The sequence below is a fragment of the Nannospalax galili genome, unplaced genomic scaffold (assembly GCF_000622305.1).
Source record: "Nannospalax galili isolate Female #2095 unplaced genomic scaffold, S.galili_v1.0 scaffold100, whole genome shotgun sequence".
In the NCBI taxonomy this organism is placed as follows: Eukaryota; Metazoa; Chordata; class Mammalia; order Rodentia; family Spalacidae; genus Nannospalax; species Nannospalax galili.
Genome location: NW_008352891.1, coordinates 5,204,445 through 5,216,397, shown reverse-complemented (window position 1 = coordinate 5,216,397; position 11,953 = coordinate 5,204,445). Strand labels below are relative to the sequence as shown.

Sequence of the window (11,953 nt, the reverse complement as noted above, 5' to 3'; positions counted from 1 at the left end):
ACAATAATCAAACACTAGGAATATTCCAAATGTCCATCATGAACAAAGTGGTAATAAAATGATGGTATACCAAGGAAGAGATATTTTCTAGTCTTTTCTTTGTGGGGGAGTGTGGAAATGAGATCTTGCTATGTATCCCTGTGGCAATCCTACTGCCCCAGCCTCCTGTGTGTTGGGATGACAGGAACAGGCCACTGGGCTGACTTTATTTAGTCTTTAATATTATTATTTGGGGGGGGGAGAATATGACCTTAATTGAGCTTACCCACCAGAGTGGAAATAATGTCTTTACAAAACCGAATGTTTGTTACTATAACATCTGCATCACAATTAAAATCCAGTTTTTTAAAAATAGTTCAATCAAAACCCACTACTTCAGAATCAATAGCTTCTTTGAAGCCACAGTAGCAAATACCGTTAAGACTCTAATGCAGAAATTTGTTTGGTTGGAAAGCTGATTAAGCTTCTAACTTGTTCAAATATGATTACAAAAAGGTAAAATTGTGTTTCTCAGTCCACTGGAATCACCAACACTGGACAGCTGTTAAGAATTTTTTTTTTTGTCTTTTTGAGACAGGGTCTTTCTGTAGCCCCAGCTGTCCTGGAACTCACTATGTAGACCAGGCTGGCCTTGAACTCACAAAGATCTGCCTGCCTCTGCCTCCCAAGTGCTGGGATTAAAGGTGTACACCACCACGCCCAGCTGTTAAGAATATTTATAGAGTCCTGAGATAAGGAATCCAGGCATCCTTAGATAGTCTTCTGTAGTCCCTTCTTCCCAATCAGAGATTTGTGAATGTGTGGGATAGTACCACCACCAGCAATTGTAGCCTTGATGAGAGAGTCCAATTCTTCATCTCCACGAATGGCAAGTTGCAAGTGACATACATTTTACCTTAAGTCTTTTGATGCATTTTTCTACCAATTCAGGTACCTCTGTGGTGAGGTACTCCAGGATGGCTGCACTGTACACAGTGGCAGTTGTGTCCACAGGTCAGTGACTGGTTGTCTTAGATCTCAGGGGTCGATGAATATTGCCCATAGGGAACTGCAAGTCTGCTCTCTAAGAGTCTGGAAACTACTTTTGTCTTGGTCTTTCTGGAGTCCTTTCCAGCCTTACCCCAGCCATCTCGGATTGTGCTGAAGTGTAGACAAGCAAGGCAAAGGTCAGTCAGACATAGGAGAGATTCTGCCACACCATGATTCAAACTCTTTAGCATTATTTTTTTAAAAATATTTTATTTATTTATTATTTGTTTGCTTATTTATTTACTTATTTATTTATTTATTTATTTATTTATTTATTTATTTATTTATTTATTTATTATTTGTGTGTATGAGTGTTTTACCTGTCTGTATGTAAGTGCACTGTGTTATGCAGTGCCTATGGAAACCAGAAGAGGGTATTGGATCCCCTGGAACTGGAGGATCTCCCTGTAGCCCCAGCTGGCCTGGAACTCTCTATGTAGACCAGGCTGGCCTCAATCTTACAGAGATAGAGAGACACCTGCCTTTGCCTCCCAAGTGATGGGATTAAAGACACGTGCCACCATGTTTGGTTAATAAAGTTTATTCAGATACTGATTCCTTCATCATCTTTGGGGTGTTTGCATACACTTAAAGTGGTTACTTATTTAACTTCTGTCTTCCATTTCCCCAAGATAAATGTCTCTCTCATTGCCGTAGGGACTGCAGCAGAAACTGTTCTAAATATCTGCTAGAAGAATAACATAGGAAACTTAATGTCTATTTTAACTGCATAAATATTTTTATTTGTTTTTTTGTTGTTTGCTTTTTGAGATACGGCTCATGTAGGTGACTCAGCAGGTAAAGATGCCTGCTGCCAAGGCTGATGATCTGAGTTTGATTTCCAGGACCCAGATGGGGAAGGAAAGAACTGACTCCTGCATGTTGTCCTCTGACCTCCACATGTAAGTACACTACTTCTCCCCTGCAAAGTAAATAAATAAATGTAATAAAAAATTTTAAATACTTTATAAATAATATACATTGCCATGCCTGGTTTGGTAGTTGCTGTGTTGGAGATGGCAGCTCCAAGCCAAATTATAAGCATTGATATCAAAAGAAACCTACCCAGCAATAGTTGTGTCTTTAAGGCAACTGGCGCTTACCAGGACTATGAGACCTTTCTACTCTGCCCTTTGAGAACTATGTTCTCAAAGCAGGACTCTGGTCTGGGACTGGATATTTCTTGGGAAGTCTGTCAGCTCAGCACTTCAGGAACAAGTGGGAGCTAACTGCTCCCTGAGCCCCAGCAGTGCACTGTTAGTTGTGTGCCCTCTGCTCTGCCTTATTGGAAAGAAAGCATTCTTAAGCATCATTCATGGCCAGCATCTGAAAGCCACCGGGTGACATAATTTTAACTTGAAAACCACTCGTTTATGCTGTTGGGCAAGAAATTCTTCCTCGTTGTAAAACCAAACCCCTTATTACAGTACACTGAGTCTGGGCTACCCATTAGCTTTTCTAAAGCACATGCTGACCTGAGTGAACATTCTGGAAAGATACTGAGCTATGGAACTGAAGCAAAGGGGAGGAGTGTGACATGATTGCACTTCCGTGAAGTCACCTGTGGACAAGTCCCAGTGACATTACTGAGGGCCACTCACACAGAACAACCCTGTGGCCCTGTGAACCACAGGTAGAGTCTCCTTGAGGACGCAATGCCATGTGCACTTAGACTGAGGAAGTGAGAATTACCATGACCACATTTGGCCAGAGCAGTGGCATATGTATGCCACATAGTCCCATTGGGGCTGCAGGGTAATATTCAAGAGACCTGGGGTCCAGCCATGGCTCTGCCATGCTGGTCATATGACTAGCCAAGTTGGTTTAGTATTCCAAATGCCACTTTCCCCACTATAAAACAGGGAGATGAAACAAATAATCAGAGGAGTGTTAAGGGTTGGGCATAGTGGCACACACCTTTAATCCCAGCATTTGGGAGACAGAGGTAGGCAGACCTCTGTGAGTTCAAGGCAGGCCTGGGCTTCATATCACGTTCCAGGCCAGTTGGGGCTACAGGGAGACCCTGTCTCAAAAACAGAAACAAGCCGGGCATGGTGGCGCACGCCTGTAGTCCCAGCACTTGGGACGCAGAGGCAGGAGGATCTCTGTGAGTTCAAGGCCAGCCTGGTCTACACTCCAGCTGTACTTCTGACAAAGAGTTAGTATACAGAATACACAAAGAAAAAAAAAAAAAAAAAAAAAAAAAAAAAAAACAACAAAAAAAAAACCCAAAACAAAAACAGAGGGGCCCTTTCATGTCTGACTTTCTCCAGATAAGGATGAGGTAAGGGGAACCAGATATGGTGGTACACTCCCATAATCTTTAAAAAAATTTTATTTATTATTTTAATTTAAATTTCTGTATATTGAGTATATTGCCTGCATGTACGTAAGTGCCACCTCTGCCCTTGACTCTCGTCCTTCTGATTCAAGAACTAGAAGTCTCTTTCCTGCTGTGTGGGCCCCTGTGGGACTGAGCTTCCATCTAACTTGCCAGTATCTAAGTAGTACCAGCTGATAATATTTTTTACCTAATAGGTTATTTTTTAGAACAGTTTTAGGCTTTCAGAAAAATGAGGGAGAAGGTAAGCATTCTTGTATACTATTGTCACCTCAGTTTCTTCTCTTGTAAAAGATTTAAAAAAATATTTTGTTATTTTTATTTTATGTGTATGAGTGCATTGCCTGAATGTATGTAAGTCATGCAAAGCCAGAGGTGGTCAGAAGACAGCCTCAGATCCCCTGGAACTGAATCTAAAAGAACAATCATAAACATGATCAAGGAATTCAATGAAGTTAAAGAATACACAAACAACCAAATCAAAGAAATAAAAGAAGATAGGGATAAACTTCTGTATGAATTCACAAAAGAGATCAAAACATTGAAGAAAACTCAGGCAGAAATGAAGAAGAATGAATGAAATGGAAAACAGAATATCAACACTGGAGGATAAAGTTGAAGAACTGGACCACTCAAGCAAAGAGTATGGAAAATTTAAAAAAATACAGGAATGGAATATGCAAGAGATGTGGAACACCATGAAAAGTCCAAATCTACAGATCATAGGAATTCAGGTTAATAGTGCTGACCAGATCTTAAACAGGATTATAGAAGAGAATTTCCTGAAAATACAGGAAGCACATAGAACATCAAATAGACAGGATCAGAAAAGAAGCTCCCTATGACATATCATAGTAAAAACACTAAATGTACAGAACAAAGAGAGAATATTGTAGCCGCTATGTGAGTGCTGGGAATCGAACCCGGGTCCCCTGCAAGAGCAATCAGTGCTCTTAACCACTGAGCCATCTCTCCAGTTCTTAAAAGATTTTTAAATTTTTATTTATATTTTATGTATATGAGTATTTTGCCTTAATGTATATAAGTGCACCCAAATATCCAATGCCCACAGAGGCCAGAATAGGGCATCAGATCCCCTGGAACTGGAGTTACAGATGGTTGTTAGCTTCCCTGTGGGTGCTGAGAACCAAACCTGGATTCTCTGCAAGAGCATTGAGTGCTCATAACTGCTGAGCTATCTCTCCAGTCCACCATATTTGTTCTTTTGTGGTGCTGGTTATTGAACCTAGAGGTTCATGCATGTTAGGTAGCACTCTACCAACTGAGCTCCACTTCCAGCCCCAGTACTAACTTATTTTAATATTGCCCTTGGTATCTATCAATAATGGTGAACACTCACTGAGATAGGAAGATTGAATTTCTACATCATCTTTGACTATATAACAAATTCAAGGCCAGCCTGGGCTACATGAGATCCAGTTTCAAAAAATAAAATAAAGCCAGGCATGGTGGTGCATGCCTTTAGTCCCACCCAGCACTCAGGAGGCAGAGGCAGGTGGATCTCTATGAGTTCAAGGCCAGCCTGGTCTACATAGTGAGTTTCAGGCCAGCTGGGGCTACAGGGAGGCCCTGTCTCAAAAAGACTAGAAAATAAAACAAAATAAAAATTTTATTTGGCAAATCTGCCACCCTAGAACTGACAATCTCTGTTGAACATTAGATCCATCTTGGAGCTTTCAAAAATATGCCGGTGCCCAGGCTTCACAGATTATCACAACAGAAATCCTTTTGAGGAATGAAGCCTCTATACCCCTTTTAAAGCCCTGAAAATAACTCTCACTTGCCACCAGGGAGGAGGACCGGGGCTCTGAAACCCTTCTGTTCAAATATAGGTCTTGGGTCCAGCAGGACCATGTGGTGGGTTAAAGTAGCAATGCAGTATGTTAAACCCCTGTAATGTATATGTGGGCGTGGATGATGGCAAAGCTTAGGAGAGTCATTGGCTTCTGTGATGATATGGTAAGTGATGTGGTATGGTTCTGGTACAATTCCCATTCCTTTAGGCATCAATGTGACAGGTATAGGACCCCCACTATATATTTGAATATTTATTCATTTAAAAAATTTTTTTTGGTTTTTTTGAGACAGTGTCTCCCTGAAGCCTCAGCTAGCCTGATGCTTGCTGGCCTCGATCTCATAGAGATCTGCCTGCCTCTGCCTCCTGAGTGCTGGGACTAAAGGCATGTGCCACCATACCCAGCAGATATTTATTCATTTTTATTTATGTATGTGTGCTTGCATGAGTTTATGTATGCCACATGAATGCAATACCTGAAAAGGCCAGAAGAGGGTGTGAGATTCCCTGCAACTGGAGTTACAGGTGGTTGGGAGCTACCTGATGTGGTACTAGAAACCAAACCCAGGTCCTCTTCAAGATCATTAAGAGATTTTAACCACTGACTCTCTCTTCAGCTCCCAGATTTGTATTTTTGTTTGTTTGGCAGTGGTGGGGATCAAACATAGGACCTTGAACATGTTAGGCAAATGCTCTACCCACTGAGCTATAGCCCAAGTCCTCTGCATTCCATATTTCTGAACTGACCATTTTAATGAGAAGCTTGTCTTATTTTGACTTTATCGGGCTCTTCTCGGTGAATTAACTATTATGGTTGGATGGGGAAGGGTACTTTTCTGAGGTTTGTGGGTTTAAGCATTTGCATCATTTAGCACTAATTTTGTCTGAAAGAAAATAATAAATTCTTGGAAGAACCTTTGCCTCAAAGTCACCTGGCCACTCTTTCTGTATTTACTTAGTGGTCTGACATTTACCTAGTGCTGCAGGGTTTACCAAAAACTTTCCTAGCAGGATGTCCTCCCTCCCTTGCTGTAGTAAAACAAGAATTAGGCCAAAGATAAGGAGTCGGAAGTTTAGGGATGCCGTGCTTCCTGCAAGCTGTGAACCCAGCCTTTCTGACTCTAGATAATGCCAGTAACATTTTTAGAGCCTCATCTGCAGAGCAAGCACATAGTAAACAGGCCATAAATGTCCATAGACTGAATGAACAAACTAAGGGGAAAGCTGAATAGTTCTCTGGTTCCTTGTGCCCACAGGTCTGGAAAGTTCTTGTGTAGGTGTATCTCTGCTCTCCATGACTCCTGACTCTGCTCCTTAAAAGTGTGCCCATCAGCTTTGGTCTGCGGTGGGGGTTTGGAAAGGGGTGTTGTTGGCCTCACCTCCTATTCCTACTCCGTCTCTCAGGCCAAGGTTGAAGGTGGCTCAATCAGCTGAGAGTCCTCAAGGTTTGGGAAGGCAGGGGAGGCCCTTCAAGGGCTTCCAAGGAATTCTGGGAGTCCTTAAACTACTGGTGGCTCAGCTCCCCAGGGCAATCTTGTCAGTGGGAACTCATAGCCTGGGCCTCCTAGAGAGATATGTCAGAGTGTTCTCATGGGGTGAGGGAGGGGGCTGCAGGAATAAGTGAGTTAAAAGCTAGTGACTTCCAGTACTACCCAAAACAAAACAATAAACCCAAAACAAACAAACAAACAAAAAACCCAAACAAACCCAAAAGGCCGGGTCTGTAGCTCAGTGGTAGAGTGCTCACCTTCCATACAGGATGCCCTAGGTTCAATCCTCAGTACTACAAAACAAGCAAACACACCTGGGACTGGGGATATAGCTAGTGGTAGAGTATATGTAAGAATCTAAGTTCAATTACCAACACTGGGGAAAAAAAACAAAAAAAACAAAAAAAAAATCTAATGAGGTCTTGGATTCTTAGATGGCCATGCTATTCTGGACCTGTTGGCTACCAGGATCTCATTGGCATCCTAGAATCACTAGATTTAATTATTTTTTACTAGTTACCTTCCTCATTGCTGGGATTAAGAACCCGACAAAAGGGTAGGCTAAGGCTGAGATCCTAGAAGACAGCCTGAGAGGGTGGGCTCTGGCCATTGGTGTAGTGGCTGTGATCTCAGCACATGGCCAAAGAGTGCCAGCTTCTGGCCTCCCTCTGGCACAGGGGCTGAGAATGCAGGGGACTGCCCAAGACTGCCCGCCCCGATCCTGCCTCCATGTGGTGGTAAGCTTCCCCTATTTGTGCCATACCTATCCCCTTACCTGGGATTTTGTGAGGCCCTTCCCAAAGCCCCAGGATAGACCTAGCTTTGGTAGGTATATGACTCAAGGTTCTCCAAAGAAGCAGAACCGGTAGAATGAATATATATGTATAGAGATTTATCAGCTTAGCTCACAGGATAGAGTCTGAGTAGTCCAACAATGGCTGCACCACACTGAAGAGGCTGAGAATCCATAGTTGCTCAGTCCACAAGGCTGGATGTCTCAGTAGTCCCAATCTGGTGCTGAAGGTCTGATGAATTCCAAAAGATCAGCTAGTCTTCAGTCTACAGCAGCAAGATGAACTCACCAGCGAGAGAGAAGGCAAGCAGCAAGAAGCCTGGCATTCTCCTCTGCCTTGGCCTTTTATACTGGCTGCCATCAGAAGGTAACACCCACATTTAGGGTGTGTCTTCCAGCTTTAGATGATCCAATCAAGAAGATCTCTTTCATTTCAGTTAATCCCAGATCCAATCAAGTTGACACCCAGGATTAGCCATCACAGTAGGCTAAGGCTGAGATCCTAGCAGATACCCTGAGAGGGTGGCCTCCAACCTCCATCAGTGTAGCTGCTGTGATCTCAGCACACCACCAAAGAGTGCCAGGTTTTGGTCTCCCTCTGGGATAGGGGCTGAGAATACAGTGTTGTGCCCAGTTCGTGAGACCCCAAAGACCACCAAGGAGCCAACCAATGCAAACACACAAGGTTTTTTTTATTGTTGCAAGCTTAAGCTCTGTCACTGACCCAGCGGATCTCAGATGTGAGACCCCCTGCTTTGGGAGACAGAGGTTTTTATAGGGTTATTTGAGCAAGTTCAGCAAGTAGGGGGTCTCTAGCCTGGCAAGCATATGATTGGTTGCAGACCAGTGCCAAACCATAAACTGCTGCCTTCAGGAAATCTGAAGAGACCTCTAGACTTTTAGTACTTTCCTGTCCCTGGTTAATTGGCCTTTGGTGGGGGAGTTGTTCTCTATCTGTTCCATGTATACTTTTTGTGGTTTTTTCCTTAACAGGGTTCAGGGCTGGGTCAGTCCCATGGAGGTTTTATCCAAGATGGAATCACTCAGGTCTCTCTTTCCCCCCCTCTGACTAGTACCTTGGGGGCCCAATCACGGATGCTCTCTCATTTTATGTTTTTTATTAGCCAGACTCTGGAGGGACTAATAGTGGGTATCAGTTGCTCTCACATTACCTTAATAAGATCTCCTCCCTGAGGGGTCCACCATATGTGTCCCGTTGTTTTACAGCCCCAGCGAGCACAATAAGTAGAGGTATCCCCTCCACACCTGTTTCTCTGGGACTTGTATTTTGGAGTTCCAGGCCCTGGGCAAACATAGAACTGGCCTGGTTTTCTGTATGGGCCTGGAGAGTTAGTTAGAGCGTAAGGATGTGCGCCTCCCTTAGGATTGAAATCAAAGAAAGGGAGTGCAGAGTTGGGAACCAAGTAGCCGGAAGCGCTACTTGGGAGATCTGAAACAAAATATTGCCTCCTATCACATCTTGGAGGACACAAGTCAGATTCATAGGTTGATGCAGGCTTCCCAGAGTGGGAGCGGCTACCATGGGGAACAGAGTATATACAGTCAACAGTTTGAAAATCGGGTGAGCTTTAGCTTGAGCAGATTGTTGGGATCTTTGAAACTCTCCATCATGAAGCTGGGGATGTGCAGTCCTCTACGGCGAATGGGTCAGCTGGCCATACATGTGTGTGGTGGATCCACGATGCTACATGATCCACTTTGAGGGCTGTGGAGGTGGTCAGTAGGATGACATAGGGCCCCTTCCACCATTCCTCTAAGGATCCTTGTCGATGCCTCTTAATGTAGACCCAGTCACTGGGTCGGTATCGATGAGGTTCTTGGGGGGGTCTTGTCTCATAAAGAGCACATGTTTATGGGACCATTGGATTCCCCTGAGGTCGTCCAACAGATCTCGATCTTTAAATTCAGTAATATTCTCTGCCTGGAGGTTAGGAATAATGGGAGGGGGCACTCCAAACATGATCTCAAAGGGGGTTAATCCCATCTGGTAGAGTGCGAACAGAAGGAGAGTCACCCAGTCACCACCAGTCTCTAAGGTCAATTTAGTTAAGGTCTCTTTTAGAGTTTTATTTTTTTTTAACCTGTCCTGAACTCTGGGGTCTATAAGCATAATGTAGTTTCCAATCAATCCCCAGAACTGTGGCCAGACTCTGACTTACCTTGGACATAAAAGCCAGTCCATTATCTGACCCTATCATCTGTGGAAAGTCGTACCTGGGGAGGATGTCTTTCAACAGTTTTTTTTGTCACCATTTGAGCCATTTTATGTTCAGTGGGAAAGACTTCAGTCCATCCTGAAAAAGTATCTACAAAGACTAGCAAATAACGGTATCCATACCTGCCAGGTTTTACCTCAGTGAAATCTGTTTTCCAATAGGCTCCAGGTTTTCTCCCTTGAAGTCTGATTCCTGGGTTTCTAATATTTGGCACCACATTAGTGAGTTGGCAAGCTTTACAGCCATTGACAATGTCTTTAATCTTTAAATTAGCCTCTTTGATTTTTACTTCATCATGTTGAATTAAGTCCTGCATCCCCTTGATGCCCATGTGGGAAGAACGGTGTATTTTTGCCAACATTTGTTTTTCTAATTTTTCTGGGAGGATGAGCTTTCCTTATGCTGACCTCCACCATCCTTCCAGGCATTGGATCCTCGGCAGTCCCTTTATCCATTTCAGGTCCTCCCCGGTGTTTTTGGGCTTTTCAGGGAGGTTTGGGTCACCTGGGTCAATTAGTGTGGTGACCAAGATTGGGTTAATTTGGAGGGCAGCTTGTTTAGCTGCCTGATCTGATTGACTGTTTCCTTGGGAAATCAGATTGTCCCCTTTTTGATGACCTGGGCAGTGGATAATTGCCAATTTTTGGTAGCCAGAGAGCCTTCAGCAATGTTAGGATTTCTTCTTTATATTTGACAATCTTTTTCTCTGCAGTTAATAAGCCCCATTCCTGATATATTGCCCCATGAATATGCACAGTGGCAAAGGCATATTGGCTGTCTGGATACACATTAAGCTTTTTGTCCTTTCCAATACCAAAGCCTTAGTTAGGGCAATAAGTTCAGCCTTTTGGGCCGAAGTGCCAGTGGGCAGAGGCTCTGCTTAAATGATGCTGGTTAATGATACTACAGCCACCACTGCACACCTCTTGCCGTCCTAGACAAAGCTTCTCCCATCAGTGAGCCAGGTTATTTCAGCATCAGATAATGGGGTATCTCTTAAATCTGATCGGGTACCATGGCCATGGGCCAGGATTCCAGCACAATCATGCAGGGGGGCATCCAAGTCTGGCAAGAATGTGGCTGGATTCAGGGCAACTGGTACCTGGAAGGTGGTTCTAGCAGGATTAAGAAGTAATGCCTGATAATGAGTTATATGGGCGTTACTTAGCCATCTGTCTGGGGGCTGCTTTAAAACTCCTTCAATTGCATGTGGCATGGTGATGGTCAAGTTCTGGTCCAAAGTCAGTTTGTCAGCATCTTTTACCAGCAGTGCTTCTTTGAGTATATAGCCCAAGTAGTGGACCTGTTGTTTGCATAGTTGGGCCTTTTTAGCAGAGGCCGGATAGCCCAAGCTTCCCAACGTCTGCAACAGGCATTCTGCGCTGTCCATGCAAGCCTCTTGGCTGTCTGCCACCACAAGTAGGTCATCCACAGGCTGCAAGAAACTCCTTTTCCTGATGCTATCTGTCTCAGATGCCTCTGTCGGTCCTCTGGATCCACAGTGGCAGCCAGCAGGATCCTTGCCAGGTCCTTGTTCTGCCTCCTTTCTGCCTTTATCTGTTTTTCCTCTGCATTATCCCTATTATTTTGCACTTTCTCAGCCACAGTTATTAAATCCCTTAAGCTCTTTTCACCCAGTCTCTCTTTGGAGCTTTTTTATATCTGGAGCCAACTGGTTAACAAAAGCCATGGCCATTGCCGCTATATTATCTTTGGCCTCCGGGTCTAATGGAGTGTACCTGTGGGAGGCATCCATTATTTGCTCCAGGAACACAGCTGGGTTTTCATTTAGTTCCTGACTAATATTGTGTACCTTTGCCAAATTAGTTGGCCTACGAGCAGCTGCTTTGAGACCTGCCAACAGAGCCTGGCAGTAAACCAGAAGCCTCTCCTTACCTTCTGAAGTATTATAATCCCAATCAGGCCTGGTCAGTGGATAGGCAGCATCAGTGTTAGGTCAGTAGTAGGGACACCAGTATTGCCAGGAATTAATTTCCTGGCTTCTGTTTGGATATGTTCCCTTTCCTCTGTGGTAAACAGGACCTGTAATAATTGATGACAATCACCCCAAGTGGGTTGGTGTGTGAATAAGACAGTTTCTAATAAATTAATAAGCTCCTTAGGATTTTTAGAAAAGGGAGCATTCTGGGTTCTCTAGTTGTACAGGTTACTAGTGGTGAATGGCCAATAGTGATGGGGCTGGTTGCCAGCCTCATCCGTGGGGCTGGTGACTCTGAGGGGTAAAAC

The 11,953-nt window shown here is 43.9% G+C and overlaps 1 pseudogene; it reads right to left on the bottom strand.

Moving 5' to 3' along the window:
- Nucleotides 1-750: 750 nt before the first annotated feature.
- On the bottom strand, nucleotides 751-11,402 carry LOC108491649 (annotated as a pseudogene).
- Nucleotides 11,403-11,953: the final 551 nt, after the last annotated feature.